The following is a 26,667-nucleotide window of genomic DNA, read 5'->3' on the forward strand; positions in this document are numbered from 1 at the left end:
AATAATAGAAAGATATTGATTATCATATATTTTATTTTTAACATTTCTTGGTGGTATACTAGTATTATTTATTTACATTACAAGAATTGCATCAAACGAAATATTTCAGCCTAAATCAATCACTATAATTATTACATTAATAATGTGAGTATTTATCATATTAATATTAATTATTCTAGATATATCTATATTTATAGACTTTTTCAAAAACACCGAAACTATAAATATTGATAATTCAATCAATTATCAAGAAATAACAATATCTTTAGAAAAATTATATAATAGACCAACATTCATTATTACAATAATAATAATAATTTATTTATTTTTAGCACTACTAGCAGTTGTTAAAATCACCAATATTAATCAGGGACCTATTCGTAAAATAAGATAATTACTAATGAATAAACCCTTACGATTAAGACATCCTTTAATTAAAATTATTAATAACTCTTTAATTGACTTACCTGCCCCAACAAATATTTCATTTTGATGAAATTTTGGATCCCTATTAGGGTTATGTTTGGTAATTCAAATCGTAACTGGACTATTTTTAGCTATACATTATACATCAAATATTGAAATAGCATTCAGTAGTGTAGTACACATCTGCCGAGACGTAAATAATGGTTGATTTATCCGAACCTTACACGCAAATGGAGCATCTATATTTTTTATTTGTATTTACTTACATGTAGGACGGGGAATTTACTATGGATCTTATATATATATACATACCTGAATAATTGGTACAGTGATTTTATTTTTAGTTATAGCAACTGCATTTATAGGATATGTCTTACCCTGAGGCCAAATATCTTTTTGAGGTGCAACAGTAATTACTAATTTATTATCAGCAATCCCATACTTAGGAACAGATTTAGTCCAATGAGTATGAGGAGGATTCGCTGTTGATAATGCAACATTAAATCGATTCTTCACATTCCATTTTGTATTACCATTTATTATTGCTGCTATAGCAGCAATTCATTTAATTTTTCTTCACCAAACAGGATCTAATAATCCTCTTGGACTAAATGGAGATATTGAAAAAATTCCATTCCATCCATACTTTACCTTTAAGGATTCTATTACATTTGTAATAATAACATCATTATTAATTATACTATGTTTAATTAATCCTTACCTATTAGGAGATCCAGATAACTTTGTACCTGCCAACCCATTAGTAACACCAGTTCACATTCAACCAGAATGATATTTCCTATTTGCATATGCAATTCTACGATCTATCCCTAATAAGTTAGGAGGTGTTATTGCATTATTTTTATCAATTAGAATCTTAATAATTTTACCATTTTATAATAAAACACCATTCCGAGGCATTCAATTTTACCCTATTAATCAAATTTTATTCTGAATTATAGTAGTTGTTGTATGCTTACTAACGTGAATTGGTAAACGACCTGTTGAAGAACCTTATATTATAACAGGTCAAATCTTAACAATTATTTACTTCACATATTTCTTGATTAATGTCCATGTCGCAAACGCATGAGATAAATTAATTAAGGAATAAAGTAAATTAGCTTAGGAAAAGCATATGTTTTGAAAACATAAAATTAGAAGTTTAACTCTTCTATTAACTTTTCTCAAAAAATTTCACTAAACAAATGAGATAAATAAAATCTTTAAACCAACAAAGAAAATAAAAAAATTCAAAGATAAAGGTAAAAAACTTTTTCAAGCTAAGTACATTAATTTATCATAACGGAACCGTGGTAATGTTCCACGAACCCAAATAAAACCAAAAGATATAATAGCAAGCTTAATAAAAAATATAAAAGAATAAAAATCACCGCCCAAAAAAATTAAAGCCAATAACATTCTTATGAAGACAATTCTAGTATATTCAGCTAAAAAAATTAAAGTAAAACCACCCGCACCATACTCAATATTAAATGGTTTTCAGAAATTACTGCAACCAGTCGCCTTTTATGTAGATGTATTTTATTTAACCATGACCGGTTTCGAGCTGCCTAGCAACTCATCATCAGATGGTATATACATTTAGTGCTTTTTTGTACCCATTGTGTGGGTGGCTGAGTATCTGTGGAGATAAATCTTTCTGCAGGTATATATATCTCTTTTAGGACGTATTTTTGAAACCATTGTGTCTTGTTTTTCACAATTTCACAAGTTAAAACTTTCACTAGATGTATATTACTTTTATGAGGCACTGTTGGAAACATATATCTTGTTTTTCGTAAACATCGCTGAACACACTTAGCCACAGATACGAATACAGGATTTACATATTATAAACAAGCTTGTTTATAATATGTAAATCCTGTATTCGTATCTGTGGCTAAGTGTGTTCAGCGATGTTTACGAAAAACAAGATATATGTTTCCAACAGTGCCTCATAAAAGTAATATACATCTAGTGAAAGTTTTAACTTGTGAAATTGTGAAAAACAAGACACAATGGTTTCAAAAATACGTCCTAAAAGAGATATATATACCTGCAGAAAGATTTATCTCCACAGATACTCAGCCACCCACACAATGGGTACAAAAAAGCACTAAATGTATATACCATCTGATGATGAGTTGCTAGGCAGCTCGAAACCGGTCATGGTTAAATAAAATACATCTACATAAAAGGCGACTGGTTGCAGTAATTTCTGAAAACCTTTTCACACCACAGTCGCAGTGTTCCACATCCACAATGGATAAAAGTCTCAATATTAAATCCTGAAACTAACTCAGATTCCCCTTCAGCAAAATCAAAAGGAGTACGATTAGTTTCAGCTAAGCAAGAAGCAAAACAAGCTAAAGCTAAAGGAAAAGAAATAATAATAAATCAACAATAAAGCTGATTGTTTATAAAATCAAACATATTAAAACTACCAATTAAAGTAATTAAAGACAATAAAATTAAAGCTAAACTAACTTCATAAGAAATTGTTTGAGCAACAGAACGAAGAGAACCTAATAATGAATAATTTGAATTAGAAGATCAACCAGCAATTATAACAGTATAAACACCTAATCTAGTACAACATAAAAAAAATAAAAATCCATAAGAAAAAGAACACATATAAGTTAAATAAGGAAAAATTACTCAAACGGCTAAAGAAATCATTAAATTAAAAACAGGGGAAAAATAATAAAGTAGGTAATTAGATATAATAGGAATTGGCTGCTCCTTACAAATTAACTTAATAGCATCTCTAAATGGCTGAGGAATTCCAACAAAACCTACCTTATTTGGACCCTTTCGAATCTGAATATAACCTAAAACCTTACGCTCTAATAAAGTTAAAAAGGCAACACTAATTAAAACACAAATAACCAATAAAAGAAAATTCAAAATAAATATAAATAAATCATAAAGTATCAATACTATTTGTAGAAAATATCTACATAAATGAATTCTAAATTCAACACATTAATCTGTCAAAATAGTAAATAAATTAATATTAATCAATATAACAAAAAATATTTTAACCATATGGTCCTTTCGTACTAATATGGATTAACAATCTTAGGATAGAAACCGACCTGGCTCACGCCGGTCTGAACTCAGATCATGTAAGAATTTAAAGGTCGAACAGACCTAATCATTGGGCTGCTGCACCCAAAATTTTTCTTAATCCAACATCGAGGTCGCAATCTGCTTTGTCGATATGAGCTCTCAAAAACAATTACGCTGTTATCCCTAAGGTAACTTAATCTTATGATCATAAATTATGGATCAAAATAACAAACATAAATAAATGATATAATAATGAAGAGTTTATCTATTCTTCATGTCACCCCAACAAAACATCATCATTAAATATAGAAAGACAAACAAAAAACTATATAAAAGTAAAATGTCAAACTCTATAGGGTCTTCTCGTCCTAAAGAAGAATTTAAGCCTTTTGACTCAAAAGTTAAATTCAAAAATTTATTAAGAGACAGTTGATTTCTCGTCAAGCCATTCATTCCAGCCACTAATTAAGAGACTAATGATTATGCTACCTTTGCACGGTCAAAATACCGCGGCTCTTTAAAAATACGCTCAGTGAGCAGGCCAGACCTCAAAATATAAACAAGAGGACATGTTTTTGATAAACAGGCGGAAATCAATTTTGCCTAGTTCCTTATAATAAGTTCACAAGGTAAAAATTTCATACAAATAAATATACTAATTCTATCATTATTACAAAAATTTTAAAATTAAATTAATAATCTTAATAAAAAACCTAAAATATTTATAAAATCAAAATAAAAAATAATGAACTAAAACGTAATCTTAAAGATAGCTGGTTTAAAGCTTACTATTATATTTCTATAAAATAAATTATAGGTTATTAACTTCAAAGCTTATCCCTTAAAGAATAAATAAGTTAATATTTTTACTTAAAAAATTAAATAAAAACAAATAACTTTAAAAAATTAAATTTTTTCTTAAGAAACTAGATATCTTGGGAAACGATTAACATCTCATTTCTATAAATATTTTAATAATAATTATGATACATTAACTATAAATTATTTATAAATCAACCCAAATCGAGACAAGTAAAATAAATACTAAAATTTTGATAAACCCTGATACAAAAGGTACAATAAATAAAATCTACTTAAAAAAATTTAAAATAATATTTCATAAAACACTTACATTACCAATAAACTATAATTTAAAAAATCAATTCTATAAAATATACTAAGACAAAAATACAATAAAATTATTTATATTAAATAATTAAATAAACAAAAAATAAATATAATAAAATAAATAATCAAGATATCCTGATTTGCACAGAAAAATTTTCAGTGTAAATGAAACACTTTACTAATAAGTTATATCTTGAAACTCTTCCTAGATACACTTTCTACTATGTTACGACTTATCTCATCTAAATTGAAGCTACTTTAAAATAAAATAGAATAATCAATAATGAGAGCGACGGGCGATGTGTACACATCTCAGAGCCAATATCAGTTAAATTAAATAAATTAAATTACTATCAAATCCACCTTCATTAACAGTATTTCACTATCAAATCCGTTATAAACAAAAATCTATTGTAACCCACCTCCTCTTAACTAAGCTGCACCTTGACCTGAAATATTTTATAATTATAAATCTTGAGAATTATAACTCTAAAAAGATTCTCTGATAACGGAGATATACAAACAAATAAATTAAGTAGAGTAAATCGTGTATTTTCAATCATGGGGTAGGTTCCTCTGAATGGAATGAGATACCGCTAAATTCTTTGGGTTTAAAGACCTTAACTAATAGTACCCTGGTAAATATAATTAACATTTAAAATAATAGGGTATCTAATCCTAGTTTATTATTTAAATTTCACAGATTCATAAAAAGGGCCACAAATAAATTTTAACATTTCACCTTACAAATTTATATTTCAACCCTAATAATATAAACAACTGTTTTAACCAATAATATTCACTTGTATCAATCGTATAACCGCGGCTGCTGGCACGAATTATGCCGATACTAAATCAATTGCTAAATCCAAAATCACTTGATAATTAAATCAAATTACTGCAAAAAGAACATTTAGTCTAACAAAACTTACATATAATACAAAGAAAAAGGGAATAAAAAAGCAAGAATAAAACTTTTAAAAATAAAAAATAAGAAAATTTTAAATCTATTAATTCAGGAAAAAATAAAAGATTCAAATATTTAAAGAAAAAAAAGAAAAAAACCATAAACATTAACAAAAAAAAAAGAAACGCCCCTATGTAGTTTCAATAATTCGTTCTCATGGTAATGATCTTTTTAATTCTTTTGGTTTATCTTTATGTTAAAGTATTTATTTATAACTATTTTTTTGTTCCCTCTTTGTTTATTAAATAATTGTTGATGGTTGGTTCATTCTTTAATGTTTCTGTCGGGTTTTGTTTTTATAATTTGTGTTTATTCATATGCTGATTTGAATATAATTAGATATTATTTTGGTATTGATTATTTTTCTTTTAGTTTAATTTTACTTAGTTTTTGTATTTGTTCTTTAATAATCACTGCTAGAGGTTCAGTTTATTTAAGTTCATATCATTCTAATTTTTTTGTTTTTATGGTTTTGATTTTAATAATTATGCTTTATTGTTCATTTGCTAGATTAAGTCTTCTTTCTTTTTATATTTTTTTTGAGGCTAGATTAGTTCCTACTTTACTTTTAATTTTGGGTTGGGGTTATCAACCTGAGCGTTTGCAGGCTGGTGTTTATTTAATTTTTTATACTTTGGTTGCTAGATTACCTTTATTATTAGTTTTATTTAAGGTTTATGATTTTTCTAATACTTTATATTTTCCTTTATTGGTTGATTTTGGTTCTTATTATTTTATGTTTTATGTATTTATAATTTTGGCTTTTTTAGTTAAGATACCTATGTTTTTGGTTCATTTATGACTTCCTAAGGCTCATGTAGAGGCCCCTATTTCAGGTAGAATAATTCTTGCTGGTGTTTTATTAAAGTTAGGTGGTTATGGTATTTTTCGTGTTATAAAGGTTATTTCTTATTTGGGTTTAAAGTTTAATTATTTTTGATTGTCTTTAGGTTTATCTGGGGGTGTTATTGTAAGATTTATTTGTTTTCGTCAGGTTGATTTAAAGTCTTTAATTGCATATTCTTCTGTTGCTCATATAAGAATGGTTATTGGTGGATTGATGACTATGAATTGATGAGGTTGTGTAGGTTCTCTTTCTCTAATGGTTGGTCATGGTTTATGTTCTTCTGGTTTATTTTGTTTATCTAATATTATTTATGAACGTTTAGGTAGACGAAGATTATTAATTAACAAGGGTATAATTAATTTGATGCCAAGAATGGCTTTATGATGATTTCTTTTAAGATCATCAAATATGGCTGCTCCTCCTTCTTTAAATTTGGTAGGTGAAATTAGATTATTAAATAGAATTATATCTTGATCTTCTTTTAGATTCTTTGCTTTGATTTTTTTATCTTTTTTTAGAGCTGTTTATACTTTGTATATATATTCTTATTCTCAGCATGGGAATTATTATTCTGGTGTTTATACTTGTTCTCTTGGTTATTTTCGTGAATATCATCTTTTACTTTTACATTGATTGCCTTTAAATATTCTCTGTTTAAAGGGTGAATATTTCTTTGTTTAGTTTGTTTAAGTATTTTAATTAAAAATATTGTTTTGTGGAATCAATGATATGAAGTTTTTCATCTTAGGCCGTGAATTTATTTTCTATTTGTTCTTTGAGTTTTTTTTCTTTGTTTATTTCGAGAACTATAATTTTTATTTTAGGTATTTATTATTTAATAATTGATTATAGTTTTTGTTGAGTGAGAGCTTTTCAATTTAAATGGTTCTATAGTTGTTATAACTTTAATTTTGGATTGAATATCTCTTATTTTTATATCTTTTGTTATATATATTTCTTCTTTGGTTATTTATTATAGAGAGGATTATATATCTGGTGAAAAGAATACAAATCGTTTTATTATTATTGTTTTAATATTTATTCTTTCTATAGGTTTTTTAATTATTAATCCTAATTTAATTAGAATTTTATCAAAATGTAAAATCTTATAGTGCTGGTATATTAACTGCACTTTCTAATCATATTGGTGATGTTGCTATTTTAATTTCTATTGCATGAATGTTAAATTTTGGTGGTTGAAATTATATTTATTATTATGATTTTATTTCTAATTCTTTTGAAATAAAGCTCATTACTATATTAATTGTTTTAGCAGCTATAACTAAGAGAGCTCAGATTCCTTTCTCTTCATGACTTCCTGCTGCTATAGCAGCTCCTACTCCTGTTTCTGCTTTATTTCATTCTTCTACTCTTGTTACTGCTGGTGTTTATTTATTAATTCGTTTTAGACCAATATTGGATACTTATAATTGTGGTTGATTTTTACTTTTAATTGGTTGTATAACTATATTTATGGCTGGATTGGGCGCTAATTTTGAGTTTGATTTAAAGAAGATTATTGCTCTTTCTACTTTAAGACAACTTGGTTTAATAATAAGAATTTTGGCTATAGGTTATCCAAAGCTTGCATTTTTTCATTTATTGGCTCATGCTTTATTTAAGGCATTATTATTTATATGTGCAGGTTCAATAATTCATAATTTGAAGGATTCTCAGGATATTCGTTTTATAGGATCAATTGTTAATTTCATACCTTTAACTTCAGTTTGTTTTAATGTTTCTAGTTTATCTTTGTGTGGAATACCTTTTTTAGCGGGATTTTATTCAAAGGATTTAATTCTTGAGATGGTTTGTTTAAGATGAATTAATTGTTTAATTTTTTTTCTTTATTTTTTTTCTACTGGTTTAACTGCTTCTTATTCTTTTCGTTTGTTTTATTATTCAATATCTGGTGATAATAATTTTTATTCTAGATTTTCTTTTGATGATAAGGGTTATTATATTTCATTTGGAATAATTGGTCTATTGTTTGTTGCTGTTTTTGGTGGTAGTCTTTTATCTTGATTAATTTTTCCTATTCCTCATGTGATTGCTTTACCTTATTATTTAAAGTTTTTAACTATTACAGTTGTTATTTTAGGTGCTTATTTAGGTTATCTTATTTCTAATTTTGATTTTTCTCATAATTTATTTTCTTTAAGTATACTTTCTTTTGTTAGATTTGCTGGTTCTATATGATTTATACCTTTTCTTTCAACTAAGTTTATTAGATATATTCCTTTAAAAATAGGTTATTATTCATCTAAGTCATTTGATTATGGTTGAGGTGAATTACTTGGTGGTCAAGGTTTATATAGATTATTTATTTATTTAATTGGTTATATTCAAGGTTGATAAGATTCTAATTTCAAGATTTATCTTTTAACTTTTATTTTTTGAATATTTATTTTGGTAATATTGTTTTTCGTTTACTTAAATAGCTTATAATTAGAGCGTGACACTGAAGATGTTAACGAAGTATTTTTACTTTTAAGTATTTATAAATATAGATATATTATTTTTACAGTGAAAATGTAATGTTTTATTTAAACTATATAAATTTTAGAAATGTTAACGGAGTTTAACCGCTAATATAAAAAGTTAGCAGCTTTCATATTGGCTTTACATTTCCTTAATTGGAACTATTATAGTTCAATTATATTATTAACAGTAATACGCCTCTTTTTGGCTTCAATTAATAAGAATAAGGGTAGTACATACCAATCTTCCAGGTCGAAACTGACTGCAATATTTCGCTTCTTATTCTATTTAAGGTTGATTGATAATATCAATACTTTTTGAATGCAACCCAAATGTTATATTTAACTACAACCCTTTATTCTGCTCATTGTAATGCTCCTTGGTTTCATTCATGGTATAGTCCTCCTAATAGAACTAGAATAAAAAATATTGTTGATACTGTTCAGATTATAATGTCTGAAGTTTTAAAAATAATTACAATTGGTAGAATTAGTGCAATTTCTACATCAAAAATTAAAAAGATTACTGCGATTAGGAAGAATCGTATTGAGAATGGTATTCGTGCTGATCTTTTTGGATCAAACCCACATTTAAATGGTGATCTTTTTTCTCGATCATTAATTAATTTTTTTGATAGTGTTGTTGCCAGGATTATAACAATTATTGGAATAATAAATCTAATGAAAACTCTTGTTGATAGAATTAGAATTGTTTTTCTTGATTTATATCAAGCTTTCTGATTGGAAGTCAAATGTACTATTTATACTAGAAAAACAATTATCTACCTCATCAATAAATAGAGATATATAAGAATAATCATACTACGTCTACGAAGTGTCAGTATCATGCTGCTGCTTCAAATCCAAAGTGATGTCTTGGTGAAAATTGATTTATTGAGTGTCGAAGTAGACATGTTGATAAAAAGATTGTTCCAATAATTGCGAGTAAACCATGGAATCCTGTTGCAACAAAGAATGTTGATCCATAAACTGCATCTGCAATGGTAAAAGGTGCTTCTCAATATTCATATGCTTGAAGTATTGTAAAGTATAGTCCTAATAACACTGTGAAGAATAATCCTTGTAGTGCTTGAGTATGATTAGATTCCATTAAACTATGATGTGCTCATGTTACTGTTACTCCTGATGCTAAAAGAAAAGCTGTATTAAGTAATGGAATTTGTATAGGGTTAAAGGGTTGAATTCCTATTGGAGGTCATAGTATTCCTAGTTCAATTGTTGGTGCTAATCTTCTTCTAAAGAATGCTCAAAAAAAAGAAACGAAAAATAATACCTCTGATGCCATAAATGAAATTATTCCTCATCGTAATCCAATTGATACAAATCCTGTATGTAATCCTTGATATGTTCCTTCTCGTACTACATCTCGTCATCATTGAATTATAGTTAGTAGGGTAATTCCAAATCCAATTATGAATAAGTTAATATTAAATAGGTGGAATCATTTTGCTAGTCCTGATACTAGGACTATTGCTCCAATTGCTCCTGTTAATGGTCAAGGTCTATAGTCTACTAAGTGGAATGGGTGGTTTGAGTGAGTTGTTAACATAGGTTTAATATACTTCTCTAGAATATAGAGTTCTTAGAATTGAGAAAACATAGGCTTGAATTATTGCTACTGCTGATTCTAGAATTAATAGAAGTATTTGTCCAATAATTAGTAATGAGATTAAGTTTATTGCTATAGATGGTCCTGTGTTTCCTAATAAGGTTAATAATAAGTGTCCTGCAATTATATTTGCTGCCAACCGTACTGCTAATGTACCTGGTCGAATAACATTACTAATTGTTTCAATTAGTACTATAAATGATATTAATGCAGGCGGTGTACCTTGTGGTACAAGGTGTGTAAATATATGATTAGTATGGTTAATTCATCCAAATAATATAAATCTTAGCCATATAGGTAGGGCAATTGCAAATGTTAATGCTAAATGTCTTGTTCTAGTAAAAATATAAGGGAATAATCCTATGAAATTGTTAAATAATATTATAATAAAAATTGAGATGAAAATGAATGTTGTTCCATTAAATGATTTTGGTCCAAGAAGTGTTTTAAATTCATTATGTAAGGTTAAATTTAGTTTATTTCAGATAATGTTAATTCGTGATGGTGTAAGTCAAAATAGTGATGGGATTAATAATAGTCCTAGAAATGTTCTAGTTCAATTTAATGATAAATTAAAGATGTTAGTTGATGGGTCAAATGTTGAGAATAGATTTGTTATCATTTTCAATTTAAGTTTTTTATTTCAATTGTTCCTTTTTCTGCTCTTTTAATAAGGTTAGGTTTAAATGAGAAGAAGTTTATTTGATTAAACAAGATTAATGTAGCTGAAAATATAATGAATAGTGAGAATCATATAAGAGGGGATATTTGAGGGATTTGGATATAATTTCCCCATCAGAAGTAGTCGTTAATTTACTATTATTTGGTTTAAGAGACCATTACTTACTTTCAGTCATCTGATGAATTTCAAGGTGTACTAATTTTTTTTAGTTACTTTAGATTGACACTCTAATGTTATTTATTTTAACTAACTCCTTAAATTATCTTAGATAATCACTTAATAAATAAATTTACTGAAGTTCTTTCAATTACAATTGGTATAAATCTGTGGTTTGCTCCACAGATTTCTGAGCATTGTCCAAAGAATAATCCAGGTCGATTTATTGTGAATGTTCCTTGATTTAACCGACCTGGCGTTGCATCAATTTTAACCCCTAATGCAGGAACTGCTCATGAGTGTAGAACATCTGATGCTCTTGTTAATACTCGTACTTCTGTATTTATTGGTAGGATTGTTCGGTTATCTACATCTAGTAGTCGGAATCCATCATTTTCTAGGTCTTGTTCTGGTGTTATATAAGTGTCAAATTCTACGTCTATGAAGTCTGAATATTCATATCTTCAATATCATTGTCGTCCAATGGTTTTAATTGTAATTATTGCATCTACTGAATCATCAAGTAAATATAATAGTCGTAATGATGGAAGGGCAATAAAAATTAATGTAATTGCTGGTAAAGCTGTTCAGATTGTTTCAATTAAATGTCCACGAAGTATATTACGGTTAGTATAGGCAATAAATATTATATAACTTAGGGCATAACCTACAATTACTGTAATTAATAATAATACGACCATAGTATGATCATGAAAGAATGATAATTGCTCCATTAATGGTGAAGCTCCATCTTGAAGAGATAAATTTGATCATGTTGCCATTAATAAATATTTTCTAATAAAAGGTCAAACCTTTATTTGTAGAGCTTAAATCTACTGCACTAATCTGCCATATTAGAATCTAGAGATTAATGGTAATTCTGAGTAACTATGTTCTGCAGGAGGGTTATTTTGTAGTCATTCTGTTGATCTTCTTATGTTAGCTCTAAATATAATTGCTCGGTTTGTAATCATTCTTTCTCATATAATTACAATGAATATAATGATTCCTACAATAGAAATTGTAGACCCAATTCTTGATACTACGTTTCATGATGTATATGCGTCTGGGTAGTCAGAGTATCGTCGAGGTATTCCTGCTAATCCTAGGAAGTGTTGAGGAAAGAATGTTAAATTTACTCCAATGAATATAATTGTAAATTGGATTTTTAATCATGTATTATTTATAGTTAATCCTGTAAATAGTGGATATCATTGAATGACACCTCCTATAATTGCAAATACTGCTCCTATAGATAATACATAATGAAAGTGGGCTACTACATAATATGTATCATGTAATACAATATCAAGTGATGAATTTGCTAATACTAATCCTGTTAATCCACCAATTGTAAATAGGAAAATAAATCCTAGAGCTCATAATAATGGTGGATTGAACTTGAATTTAGTTCCATATAATGTAGCTAATCATCTAAATACCTTAATTCCTGTAGGTACAGCAATAATTATTGTTGCTGATGTAAAATATGCTCGTGTGTCAACATCCACTCCTACTGTAAATATATGATGTGCTCATACAATAAATCCTATTAGTCCAATTGATAGTATAGCATAAATTATACCTAATGTTCCAAATGATTCAATTTTTCCTCTTTCTTGAAATACAATATGGGAAATAATTCCGAACCCCGGTAGAATTAAAATATAAACTTCTGGGTGTCCAAAGAATCAAAATAGATGTTGATATAGAATTGGGTCACCCCCTCCTGCAGGGTCAAAGAATGATGTATTTAAATTTCGATCTGTTAATAATATAGTAATAGCTCCTGCTAAAACTGGAAGTGATAGAAGGAGAAGTAATGCTGTAATAGCTACAGATCATACAAATAAGGGTGTTTGATCTAAAGTTATACTTTCTGATCGTATATTAATTGCTGTTGTAATGAAATTCACTGCACCAAGAATAGATGATACACCTGCTAAGTGCAGTGAAAAAATAGCTAGATCTACAGATGCACCCCCGTGTGCAATAGCTCCTGCTAGAGGAGGGTAAACTGTTCATCCTGTACCAGCACCATTATCTACTATAGAAGATGTAAGAAGAAGGGTTAGTGAAGGTGGTAGTAATCAAAAACTTATATTATTTATTCGTGGAAATGCTATATCTGGTGCACCAATTATTAGTGGAACAAGTCAATTACCAAATCCACCAATTATAATAGGTATTACTATAAAGAAAATTATTTCGAATGCGTGAGCTGTAATAATAACATTATAAATCTGGTCATCCCCAATTAGAGATCCGGGTTGGCCAAGTTCAGCACGAATAAGTATTCTTATTGATGTTCCTACTATTCCTGCTCATGCTCCAAATATGAAGTATAAAGTACCAATGTCCTTATGGTTTGTTGAGAATAATCATTTTTGTGGTAAGATGGCTGAATTTTAGGTGGTAGACTGTAAATCTACTTATGAGATGTTTTCTCTCTTATCATATTTAGGTCTTATATTCAATTATGATTCTAGAGGTGTAAAATTTTCCTAAGGCCTAAAAGATTATTCTTTTAATTATAACTATGAAGGTTATTAGTTTGATTAACTTAAGTCCTTAGTATAATGAAATTAAGGTTGATGTTGAAATCAATCCTATTGTTGAAATTATTACTGTTATAGGAAGAATGATTCTTGATTTTTGGGACTTTATCTTTATAGATCACGAATTTTCTGTGTATGATATAATTAGAGCTGAGAATCTAATACGTATATAGTAGTAGAGTGTAATTGTAGTTAATACAACTATAATAGTTATAATAGTTGTTATATTGTTTTCTATTAATGATTGTATTACAAATAAATTTATTTGCTTAAATAAAAAAACTATAATTAATCTTAATAGTGAGTAAATAATGAAGTATAGTTCTCAGATGTTTTCTCTGACTGTTAATGATCTAATTATTCAACCTAGATGTCTGATTGATGAATATGCTAAAAGTTGTCGTAAGGATGTTTGATTTAAACCTCCTATTGCCCCAATAATAATTCTTAAGATAATAATTGTTCAAATAAAAGTTCTTAATTGAATACAATAAGATAAGACCATTATTGGGGCGATTTTTGTCATGTTATTAATGTTAAACAATTATTTCATCTTGATGCTCCTATAACTTCTGGAAATCAGAAATGGAAAGGTGCAGCTCCAATCTTTAATAATAGTCTAGATCTAATTATTATTGATGGGATAAATTCTGTTTCCCATCCCATGGGATATTTTATTTGAATCAGCAAAATTGAAAATAATAATATTGTCGATGCTATTGCTTGGACAATAAAATATTTAATTGATTATTCATTTATTATTATATTTTTATTTCTTGTTAGGAGCGGAATAAATGAAAGTAAGTTGATCTCAAGTCCTATTCAAACCCCAAATCAGGAATTTGATGAAATGGACAGGATCGTTCCTATCATTAATGTTGATAGGAAGAGAAGTTTTGTAGAGTTGTTGGTCATTAAAAAGGAGAGGATTGATACCTCTATAAATGGGGTATGAACCCATTAGCTTGTTTAGCTTACCTTTTTACATTAAGGTGTATGATGCACGTTAGTTTTTGATACTAAAGGAGGTAGTTTAATTCAATCTTATGTAATTTTAATGAAGGTAATTTTATTTACTTTATTTACCCTATCAAGGTAACCCTTTAATCAGGCACTTCATTTATTTAATATATAAATTGAAAGTTTTTTTTTGAAATTCTTTTATGTATTATTTTGTTTAATTAGGATTAATTTATCCTGCTCATTTTATTTTATATATATATATATATATAATAAATAATTTATATTAATATATTACATTTAATTGAAATTAAAGAATTATAAGTTCATCTTACCATTATCAATTGATTATTTTAATGCAATTATTTACCTAGGATTATAGCTACTTATGTTTTTAGCTTAAAATTGGTTATTATAATATAATATATATAATAATATGGAATTTAATATTTAATATTATTATAATTGGATATAATAAATAAAATTATTAATTTAAATATAAAATATTATAATTAATATAAATAATTATATTAATTATAATAATATAATTATGTAAATTATCTATAATTAGATTATTTAACTAATATATATGAAAGTTAACTTAATATAAAAAAAAGAATTCATATTAATAACATATTATATTAAATTACATAATTGTATAAAATATATTTATTATATTATTTAATCTTTCTTTATTTATTAGTGAAAAGAAAGATTAAATAAGAAAGAATATAATACATTTATTGCTATACATGTTCCATATTAATCTTTAATTATATATAGTAGAGAAGTTGTTGTGGTCATACATAGGGGCGTTTCTTTTTTTTTGTTAATGTTTGTGGTTTTTTTCTTTTTTTTTCTTTAAATATTTGAATCTTTTATTTTTTCCTGAATTAATAGATTTAAAATTTTCTTATTTTTTATTTTTAAAAGTTTTCTTCTTGCTTGTTTATTCACTTTTTCTTTGTATTATATGTAAGTTTTGTTAGACTAAATGATCTTTTTGCAGTAATTTGATTTAATTATCAAGTGATTTTGGATTTAGCTATTGATTTAGTATCGGCATAATTCGTGCCAGCAGCCGCGGTTATACGATTGATACAAGTGAATATTATTGGTTAAAACAGTTGTTTATATTATTAGGGTTGAAATATAAATTTGTAAGGTGAAATGTTAAAATTTATTTGTGGCCCTTTTTATGAATCTGTGAAATTTAAATAATAAACTAGGATTAGATACCCTATTATTTTAAATGTTAATTATATTTACCAGGGTACTATTAGTTAAGGTCTTTAAACCCAAAGAATTTGGCGGTATCTCATTCCATTCAGAGGAACCTACCCCATGATTGATAATACACGATTTACTCTACTTAATTTATTTGTTTGTATATCTCCGTTATCAGAGAATCTTTTTAGAGTTATAATTCTCAAGATTTATAATTATAAAATATTTCAGGTCAAGGTGCAGCTTATAGTTAAGAGGAGGTGGGTTACAATAGATTTTTGTTTATAACGGATTTGATAGTGAAATACTGTTAATGAAGGTGGATTTCATAGTAATTTAATTTATTTAATGTAACTGATATTGGCTCTGAGATGTGTACACATCGCCCGTCACTCTCATTATTGAATATTCTATTTTATTTTAAAGTAGCTTCAATTTAGATGAGATAAGTCGTAACATAGTAGATGTACTGGAAAGTGTATCTAGGAAGAGTTTCAAGATATAACTTATTAGTAAAGTGTTTCATTTACACTGAAAATTTTTCTGTGCAAATCAGGATATCTTGATTATTTATTTTATTATATTTATTTTTTGTTTATTTAATTATTTAATATAAATAATTTTATTGTATTTTTGTCTTAGTATATTTTATAGAATTGATTTTTTAAATTATAGTTTATTGGTAATGTAAGTGTTTTATGAAATATTATTTTAAATTTTTTTAAGTAGATTTTATTTATTGTACCTTTTGTATCAGGGTTTTCAAAATTTTAGTATTTATTTTACTTGTCTCGATTTGGGTTGATTTATAAATAATTTATAGTTAATGTATCATAATTATTATTAAATTATTTATAGAAATGAGATGTTAATCGTTTCCCAAGATATCTAGTTTCTAAAGAAAAAATTTAATTTTTTAAAGTTATTTGTTTTTATTTAATTTTTTAAGTAAAAATATTAACTTATTTATTCTTTAAGGGATAAGCTTTGAAGTTAATAACCTATAATTTATTTTATAGAAATATAATAGTAAGCTTTAAACCAGCTATCTTTAAGATTACGTTTTAGTTCATTATTTTTTATTTTGATTTTATAAATATTTTAGGTTTTTTATTAAGATTATTAATTTAATTTTAAAATTTTTGTAATAATGATAGAATTAGTATATTTATTTGTATGAAATTTTAACCTTGTGAACTTATTATAAGGAACTAGGCAAAATAGATTTCCGCCTGTTTATCAAAAACATGTCCTCTTGTTTATATTTTGAGGTCTGGCCTGCTCACTGAGCGTATTTTTAAAGAGCCGCAGTATTTTGACTGTGCAAAGGTAGCATAATCATTAGTCTCTTAATTAGTGGCTGGAATGAATGGCTTGACGAGAAATCAACTGTCTCTTAATAAATTTTTGAATTTAACTTTTGAGTCAAAAGGCTTAAATTCTTCTTTAGGACGAGAAGACCCTATAGAGCTTGACATTTTACTTTTATATAGTTTTTTGTTTGTCTTTCTATATTTAATGATGATGTTTTGTTGGGGTGACATGAAGAATAGATAAACTCTTCATTATTATATCATTTATTTATGTTTGTTATTTTGATCCATAATTTATGATCATAAGATTAAGTTACCTTAGGGATAACAGCGTAATTGTTTTTGAGAGCTCATATCGACAAAGCAGATTGCGACCTCGATGTTGGATTAAGAAAAATTTTGGGTGCAGGAGCCCAATGATTAGGTCTGTTCGACCTTTAAATTCTTACATGATCTGAGTTGAGACCGGCGTGAGCCAGGTCGGTTTCTATCCTAAGATTGTTAATCCATATTAGTACGAAAGGACCATATGGTTAAAATATTTTTTGTTATATTGATTAATATTAATTTATTTACTATTTTGACAGATTAATGTGTTGAATTTAGAATTCATTTATGTAGATTTTTTCTACAAATAGTATTGATACTTTATGATTTATTTATATTTATTTTGAATTTTCTTTTATTGGTTATTTGTGTTTTAATTAGTGTTGCCTTTTTAACTTTACTAGAGCGTAAGGTTTTAGGTTATATTCAGATTCGAAAGGGTCCAAATAAGGTAGGTTTTGTTGGAATTCCTCAGCCATTTAGAGATGCTATTAAGTTAATTTGTAAGGAGCAGCCAATTCCTATTATATCTAATTACCTACTTTATTATTTTTCCCCTGTTTTTAATTTAATGATTTCTTTAGCCGTTTGAGTAATTTTTCCTTATTTAACTTATATGTGTTCTTTTTCTTATGGATTTTTATTTTTTTTATGTTGTACTAGATTAGGTGTTTATACTGTTATAATTGCTGGTTGATCTTCTAATTCAAATTATTCATTATTAGGTTCTCTTCGTTCTGTTGCTCAAACAATTTCTTATGAAGTTAGTTTAGCTTTAATTTTATTGTCTTTAATTATTTTAATTGGTAGTTTTAATATGTTTGATTTTATAAACTATCAGCTTTATTGTTGATTTATTATTATTTCTTTTCCTTTAGCTTTAGCTTGTTTTGCTTCTTGCTTAGCTGAAACTAATCGTACTCCTTTTGATTTTGCTGAAGGGGAATCTGAGTTAGTTTCAGGATTTAATATTGAGTATGGTGCAGGTGGTTTTACTTTCATTTTTTTAGCTGAATATACTAGAATTGTCTTCATAAGAATGTTATTGGCTTTAATTTTTTTGGGCGGTGATTTTTATTCTTTTATATTTTTTATTAAGCTTGCTATTATATCTTTTGGTTTTATTTGGGTTCGTGGAACATTACCACGGTTCCGTTATGATAAATTAATGTACTTAGCTTGAAAAAGTTTTTTACCTTTATCTTTGAATTTTTTTATTTTCTTTGTTGGTTTAAAGATTTTATTTATCTCATTTGTTTAGTGAAATTTTTTGAGAAAAGTTAATAGAAGAGTTAAACTTCTAATTTTATGTTTTCAAAACATATGCTTTTCCTAAGCTAATTAACTTTATTCCTTAATTAATTTATCTCATGCGTTTGCGACATGGACATTAATTAAGAAATATGTGAAGTAAATAATTGTTAAGATTTGACCTGTTATAATATAAGGTTCTTCAACAGGTCGTTTACCAATTCACGTTAGTAAGCATACAACAACTACTATAATTCAGAATAAAATTTGATTAATAGGGTAAAATTGAATGCCTCGGAATGGTGTTTTATTATAAAATGGTAAAATTATTAAGATTCTAATTGATAAAAATAATGCAATAACACCTACTAACTTATTAGGGATAGATCGTAGAATTGCATATGCAAATAGGAAATATCATTCTGGTTGAATGTGAACTGGTGTTACTAATGGGTTGGCAGGTACAAAGTTATCTGGATCTCCTAATAGGTAAGGATTAATTAAACATAGTATAATTAATAATGATGTTATTATTACAAATGTAATAGAATCCTTAAAGGTAAAGTATGGATGGAATGGAATTTTTTCAATATCTCCATTTAGTCCAAGAGGATTATTAGATCCTGTTTGGTGAAGAAAAAATAAATGAATTGCTGCTATAGCAGCAATAATAAATGGTAATACAAAATGGAATGTGAAGAATCGATTTAATGTTGCATTATCAACAGCGAATCCTCCTCATTCAAGCCTATGTTTTCTCAATTCTAAGAACTCTATATTCTAGAGAAGTATATTAAACCTATGTTAACAACTCACTCAAACCACCCATTCCACTTAGTAGACTATAGACCTTGACCATTAACAGGAGCAATTGGAGCAATAGTCCTAGTATCAGGACTAGCAAAATGATTCCACCTATTTAATATTAACTTATTCATAATTGGATTTGGAATTACCCTACTAACTATAATTCAATGATGACGAGATGTAGTACGAGAAGGAACATATCAAGGATTACATACAGGATTTGTATCAATTGGATTACGATGAGGAATAATTTTATTTATTGCATCAGAGGTATTATTTTTCGTTTCTCTTTTTTGAGCATTCTTTAGAAGAAGATTAGCACCAACAATTGAACTAGGAATACTATGACCTCCAATAGGAATTCAACCCTTTAACCCTATACAAATTCCATTACTTAATACAGCTATTCTTTTAGCATCAGGAGTAACAGTAACATGAGCACATCATAGTTTAATGGAATCTAATCATACTCAAGCACTACAAGGATTATTCTTCACAGTGTTATTAGGACTATACTTTACAATACTTCAAGCATATGAATATTGAGAAGCACCTTTTACCATTGCAGATGCAGTTTATGGATCAACATTCTTTGTTGCAACAGGATTCCATGGTTTACACGTAATTATTGGAACAATCTTTTTATCAACATGTCTACTTCGACACTCAATAAATCAATTTTCACCAAGACATCACTTTGGATTTGAAGCAGCAGCATGATACTGACACTTCGTAGACGTAGTATGATTATTCTTATATATCTCTATTTATTGATGAGGTAGATAATTGTTTTTCTAGTATAAATAGTACATTTGACTTCCAATCAGAAAGCTTGATATAAATCAAGAAAAACAATTCTAATTCTATCAACAAGAGTTTTCATTAGATTTATTATTCCAATAATTGTTATAATCCTGGCAACAACACTATCAAAAAAATTAATTAATGATCGAGAAAAAAGATGACCATTTGAATGTGGGTTTGATCCAAAAAGATCAACACGAATACCATTCTCAATACGATTCTTCCTAATCGCAGTAATCTTTTTAATTTTTGATGTAGAAATTGCACTAATTCTACCAATTGTAATTATTTTTAAAACTTCAGACATTATAATCTGAACAGTATCAACAATATTTTTTATTCTAGTTCTATTAGGAGGACTATACCATGAATGAAACCAAGGAGCATTACAATGAGCAGAATAAAGGGTTGTAGTTAAATATAACATTTGGGTTGCATTCAAAAAGTATTGATATTATCAATCAACCTTAAATAGAATAAGAAGCGAAATATTGCAGTCAGTTTCGACCTGGAAGATTGGTATGTACTACCCTTATTCTTATTAATTGAAGCCAAAAAGAGGCGTATTACTGTTAATAATATAATTGAACTATAATAGTTCCAATTAAGGAAATGTAAAGCCAATATGAAAGCTGCTAACTTTTTATATTAGCGGTTAAACTCCGTTAACATTTCTAAAATTTATATAGTTTAAATAAAACATTACATTTTCACTGTAAAAATAATATATCTATATTTATAAATACTTAAAAGTAAAAATACTTCCTTAACATCTTCAGTGTCACGCTCTAATTATAAGCTATTTAAGTAAACGAAAAACAATATTACCAAAATAAATATTCAAAAAATAAAAGTTAAAAGATAAATCTTGAAATTAGAATCATATCAACCTTGAATATAACCAATTAAATAAATAAATAATCTATATAAACCTTGACCACCAAGTAATTCACCTCAACCATAATCAAATGACTTAGATGAATAATAACCTATTTTTAAAGGAATATATCTAATAAACTTAGTTGAAAGAAAAGGTATAAATCATATAGAACCAGCAAATCTAACAAAAGAAAGTATACTTAAAGAAAATAAATTATGAGAAAAATCAAAATTAGAAATAAGATAACCTAAATAAGCACCTAAAATAACAACTGTAATAGTTAAAAACTTTAAATAATAAGGTAAAGCAATCACATGAGGAATAGGAAAAATTAATCAAGATAAAAGACTACCACCAAAAACAGCAACAAACAATAGACCAATTATTCCAAATGAAATATAATAACCCTTATCATCAAAAGAAAATCTAGAATAAAAATTATTATCACCAGATATTGAATAATAAAACAAACGAAAAGAATAAGAAGCAGTTAAACCAGTAGAAAAAAAATAAAGAAAAAAAATTAAACAATTAATTCATCTTAAACAAACCATCTCAAGAATTAAATCCTTTGAATAAAATCCCGCTAAAAAAGGTATTCCACACAAAGATAAACTAGAAACATTAAAACAAACTGAAGTTAAAGGTATGAAATTAACAATTGATCCTATAAAACGAATATCCTGAGAATCCTTCAAATTATGAATTATTGAACCTGCACATATAAATAATAATGCCTTAAATAAAGCATGAGCCAATAAATGAAAAAATGCAAGCTTTGGATAACCTATAGCCAAAATTCTTATTATTAAACCAAGTTGTCTTAAAGTAGAAAGAGCAATAATCCTCTTTAAATCAAACTCAAAATTAGCGCCCAATCCAGCCATAAATATAGTTATACAACCAATTAAAAGTAAAAATCAACCACAATTATAAGTATCCAATATTGGTCTAAAACGAATTAATAAATAAACACCAGCAGTAGAAGAATGAACTAAAGCAGAAACAGGAGTAGGAGCTGCTATAGCAGCAGGAAGTCATGAAGAGAAAGGAACCTGAGCTCTCTTAGTTATAGCTGCTAAAACAATTAATATAGTAATGAGCTTTATTTCAAAAGAATTAGAAATAAAATCATAATAATAAATATAATTTCAACCACCAAAATTTAACATTCATGCAATAGAAATTAAAATAGCAACATCACCAATACGATTAGAAAGTGCAGTTAATATAACAGCACTATAAGATTTTACATTTTGATAATAAATAACTAAACAATAAGAAACTAAACCTAAACCATCTCAACCTAATAAAATTCTAATTAAATTAGGACTAATAATTAAAAAACCTATAGAAAGAATAAATATTAAAACAATAATAATAAAACGATTTATATTCTTTTCACCAGATATATAATCCTCTCTATAATAAATAACCAAAGAAGAAATATATATAACAAAAGATATAAAAATAAGAGATATTCAATCCAAAATTAAAGTTATAACAACTATAGAACCATTTAAATTGAAAAGCTCTCACTCAACAAAAACTCTATAATCAATTATTAAATAATAAATACCTAAAATAAAAATTATAGTTCTCGAAATAAACAAAGAAAAAAAACTCAAAGAACAAATAGAAAATAAATTCACGGCCTAAGATGAAAAACTTCATATCATTGATTCCACAAAACAATATTTTTAATTAAAATACTTAAGCAAACTAAACAAAGAAATATTCACCCTTTAAACAGAGAATATTTAAAGGCAATCAATGTAAAAGTAAAAGATGATATTCACGAAAATAACCAAGAGAACAAGTATAAACACCAGAATAATAATTCCCATGCTGAGAATAAGAATATATATACAAAGTATAAACAGCTCTAAAAAAAGATAAAAAAATCAAAGCAAAGAATCTAAAAGAAGATCAAGATATAATTCTATTTAATAATCTAATTTCACCTACCAAATTTAAAGAAGGAGGAGCAGCCATATTTGATGATCTTAAAAGAAATCATCATAAAGCCATTCTTGGCATCAAATTAATTATACCCTTGTTAATTAATAATCTTCGTCTACCTAAACGTTCATAAATAATATTAGATAAACAAAATAAACCAGAAGAACATAAACCATGACCAACCATTAGAGAAAGGGAACCTACACAACCTCATCAATTCATAGTCATCAATCCACCAATAACCATTCTTATATGAGCAACAGAAGAATATGCAATTAAAGACTTTAAATCAACCTGACGAAAACAAATAAATCTTACAATAACACCCCCAGATAAACCTAAAGACAATCAAAAATAATTAAACTTTAAACCCAAATAAGAAATAACCTTTATAACACGAAAAATACCATAACCACCTAACTTTAATAAAACACCAGCAAGAATTATTCTACCTGAAATAGGGGCCTCTACATGAACCTTAGGAAGTCATAAATGGACCAAAAACATAGGTATCTTAACTAAAAAAGCCAAAATTATAAATACATAAAACATAAAATAATAAGAACCAAAATCAACCAATAAAGGAAAATATAAAGTATTAGAAAAATCATAAACCTTAAATAAAACTAATAATAAAGGTAATCTAGCAACCAAAGTATAAAAAATTAAATAAAGACCAGCCTGCAAACGCTCAGGTTGATAACCCCAACCCAAAATTAAAAGTAAAGTAGGAACTAATCTAGCCTCAAAAAAAATATAAAAAGAAAGAAGACTTAATCTAGCAAATGAACAATAAAGCATAATTATTAAAATCAAAACCATAAAAACAAAAAAATTAGAATGATATGAACTTAAATAAACTGAACCTCTAGCAGTGATTATTAAAGAACAAATCCAAAAACTAAGTAAAATTAAACTAAAAGAAAAATAATCAATACCAAAATAATATCTAATTATATTCAAATCAGCATATGAATAAACACAAATTATAAAAACAAAACCCGACAGAAACATTAAAGAATGAACCAACCATCAACAATTATTTAATAAACAAAGAGGGATCAAAAAATAGTTATAAATAAATACTTTAACATAAAGATAAACCAAAAGAATTAAAAAAATCATTACCATGAGAACGAATTATTGAAACTAAAATAGAAAGACCTAAAGCACCCTCACAAACAGAAAAAACTAAAAAAATAACAGGAAAAAAATAATCATAATCAAACTCAATAAGAAAAACAATAACTAACATAAATAAAGAAAGAACAATATATTCTAATCTCAAAAGAACCATTAATAAATGTTTACGTTTAGAAGAAAAAACATAAACACCAGCAAAATAAATCAATAAAGAAGTAAAAATAGAGAATATAAACATTAGTTTTAATAGTTTAAAAAAAACGCCGGTCTTGTAAACCGGAAATAAGTCCAGCCCCCACTTTTAAAACTTCAGAGGTGGAAAAGCTTCCATCATCGGTCCCCAAAACCGGTATTTTAAATAAACTAACCCCTGAAATGATCAAAATAATAATTATATCATTATCAAATGTAATAAATATTAATTTTATTAAATTAAGACACCCAATATCAATAATGCTTTTTATTATCCTTCAAACCTTCCTAGTTGGATTAATAACAGGAACAATAATAGAAAGATATTGATTATCATATATTTTATTTTTAACATTTCTTGGTGGTATACTAGTATTATTTATTTACATTACAAGAATTTCATCAAACGAAATATTTCAGCCTAAATCAATCACTATAATTATTACATTAATAATGTGAGTATTTATCATATTAATATTAATTATTCTAGATATATCTATATTTATAGACTTTTTCAAAAACACCGAAACTATAAATATTGATAATTCAATCAATTATCAAGAAATAACAATATCTTTAGAAAAATTATATAATAGACCAACATTCATTATTACAATAATAATTATAATTTATTTATTTTTAGCACTACTAGCAGTTGTTAAAATCACCAATATTAATCAGGGACCTATTCGTAAAATAAGATAATTACTAATGAATAAACCCTTACGATTAAGACATCCTTTAATTAAAATTATTAATAACTCTTTAATTGACTTACCTGCCCCAACAAATATTTCATTTTGATGAAATTTTGGATCCCTATTAGGGTTATGTTTGGTAATTCAAATCGTAACTGGACTATTTTTAGCTATACATTATACATCAAATATTGAAATAGCATTCAGTAGTGTAGTACACATCTGCCGAGACGTAAATAATGGTTGAATTATCCGAACCTTACACGCAAATGGAGCATCTATATTTTTTATTTGTATTTACTTACATGTAGGACGGGGATTTTACTATGGATCTTATATATATATACATACCTGAATAATTGGTACAGTGATTTTATTTTTAGTTATAGCAACTGCATTTATAGGATATGTCTTACGCTGAGGCCAAATATCTTTTTGAGGTACAACAGTAATTACTAATTTATTATCAGCAATCCCATACTTAGGAACAGATTTAGTCCAATGAGTATGAGGAGGATTCGCTGTTGATTATGCAACATTAAATCGATTCTTCACATTCCATTTTGTATTACTATTTATTATTGCTGCTATAGCAGCAATTCATTTATTTTTTCTTCACCAAACAGGATCTAATAATCCTCTTGGACTAAATGGAGATATTGAAAAAATTCCATTCCATCCATACTTTACCTTTAAGGATTCTATTACATTTGTAATAATAACATCATTATTAATTATACTATGTTTAATTAATCCTTACCTATTAGGAGATCCAGATAACTTTGTACCTGCCAACCCATTAGTAACACCAGTTCACATTCAACATGAATGATATTTCCTATTTGCATATGCAATTCTACGATCTATCCCTAATAAGTTAGTAGGTGTTATTGCATTATTTTTATCAATTAGAATCTTAATAATTTTACCATTTTATAATAAAACACCATTCCGAGGCATTCAATTTTACCCTATTAATCAAATTTTATTCTGAATTATAGTAGTTGTTGTATGCTTACTAACGTGAATTGGTAAACGACCTGTTGAAGAACCATATATTATAACAGGTCAAATCTTAACAATTATTTACTTCACATATTTCTTAATTAATGTCCATGTCGCAAACGCATGAGATAAATTAATTAAGGAATAAA

General features: G+C 26.8%; 1 long non-coding RNA gene across 1 annotated transcript; it reads left to right on the top strand.

The window, feature by feature from the left end:
• The first annotated feature begins 372 nt into the window (after positions 1 to 372).
• LOC126305066 (uncharacterized) lies at positions 373 to 26,667 on the top strand. Its single transcript, XR_007553306.1, has 2 exons — positions 373 to 1,454; positions 26,581 to 26,667. It is a non-coding gene; the product is annotated as an uncharacterized LOC126305066 (long non-coding RNA).

This window comes from Schistocerca gregaria, unplaced genomic scaffold, assembly GCF_023897955.1.
Source record: "Schistocerca gregaria isolate iqSchGreg1 unplaced genomic scaffold, iqSchGreg1.2 ptg000240l, whole genome shotgun sequence".
NCBI lineage: Eukaryota > Metazoa > Arthropoda > Insecta > Orthoptera > Acrididae > Schistocerca > Schistocerca gregaria.